Source organism: Epinephelus lanceolatus, chromosome 12, assembly GCF_041903045.1.
Source record: "Epinephelus lanceolatus isolate andai-2023 chromosome 12, ASM4190304v1, whole genome shotgun sequence".
NCBI classification, from domain to species: domain Eukaryota; kingdom Metazoa; phylum Chordata; class Actinopteri; order Perciformes; family Serranidae; genus Epinephelus; species Epinephelus lanceolatus.
Window position 1 is genome coordinate 28,066,609 of NC_135745.1, and position 1,697 is coordinate 28,068,305.

The window sequence follows — 1,697 nt, forward strand, 5'->3', positions numbered from 1 at the left end:
AACCTGTTTAGTTAAAGGATGAATAAAAGCCGATATTTTGAGCTGTTGTGTTGCCTGTTTGATGTTTATTTGCTGCCTTTGGAGCCTCTTCATTCAATAGTGATGGGCAAAAATGGACAAACAAATCTTTTTAAACGACTCTTTAGTGTATGGTAAGTAGCAGATTGACATGTTGAACATCTGAGTGCTCATGACTCTGTAACTGAGTGAATGAGGGAGGACTGATTGGATTGGACTTTGGCTGAGACCTCCAGTAGAGCATTCAGGTGCTCCTCGAATGATGGTTCTTCTAAATTTGGTGTGTTCATGAGCTTTAAGTTGTAATGTGGAGACAACATGGGCACTTCAAAGAAGCTGTGCTGTATTTTATTGCCCAGAGTGTTTAAATAGCTCGTTGATAATGAAGAGCAAAGTTAACGAATCATGGGAACCATAAAATAGGATCGGCAAGTAATTTTTCAGATTATTCCAACACCCCATGATTGCAGCATGAGGCTATGATGGTGTCTGGGATATCTGCTACTTTGCTCGTCGAAGAATAACAGATCATTGGTCACTGACATTTCTGTCATATCATGATGTTATGTTGCGTTCACATGGAATCAAAGATGTTAGATGGTGGACCAGATATCATTTTAGGGCACAAGTCTTAGGTGAGGCTGCAGAGAATACCAGTAACGGTAATGGCAGACGGCATTGCCGTTTAAAGAAACTTGCTGTATTACTTGTTTATTAAATTGGGTGGTAAATTGCTTGGGGATAGTTGTGTTTTAGTTGTAAATAAATTTGGAAATTTGTTGAAATAAGAAATGTAAGAAAGGAGTAGGGACATATAAGTTTTATGTCTACCTACTTCTGTTCAGACACTGTTTTCTTTGTCTTGTTTTTTTTTATTACTTAAAAAAATCAAAATAAAGTTTGAATAAAAAAATAATGAATAAAAATAAAAATATTTTGCTGTCCCCTGCAGCGGAATTTACAACCATATGTTATGTAACTGTGATGTGACTCTACCCAAAAACTAATTTAATTTAATTAGAAAAACCTTCACAGGGAACCTACTTGTTGCCCTGTGCACGGGGAATTGTAATGGTGTGACACGTCGTATTATCTTACATTATCTTACATTATTTCCTGTTTAAATGGGTGTGTTATTGGTACTTTGTTGTAATTTCAAAATGTTTAAAATGACTGAATCATTTTGTTTATAGAGTCTATTGCGCACAGATATGAATTCAGGTGTGCCTTGGGCCCATAAAGTTTGAAAACCACCGGCCGACCTATATACGACGCTGAATCAATGCATTAAAACTAATATTTTTATTAATGTAAACTTTTACATGGTGACTAGTGATACATTGAAGAGAAGTTTTTGGGTTGGGCAGCACTAGCTGAACATGCATGTACCATTACAACAGAGTGTCACTAAGAATGTGAAACCATATTTAGGTGTTAAGGTTTAGGGTTTAAAAGCTTTTCTACATTTACGTGTATCAACTCAAACGCACCGATTCTGAAAGCAGACTCGGTCTGCCCATCACTACCGTTGTAAATCTGACAGTTCCAGTGCACGCGCCAGTGTTCGCGGCCACTGCCATTGACAACGCTCTCCACCAATCACATCACACACAGCCAGAGCTCGTCCAATCACAAACCGCGTTGTTAGGATGTAGGCGGAGACTGAAAATACAAATAAT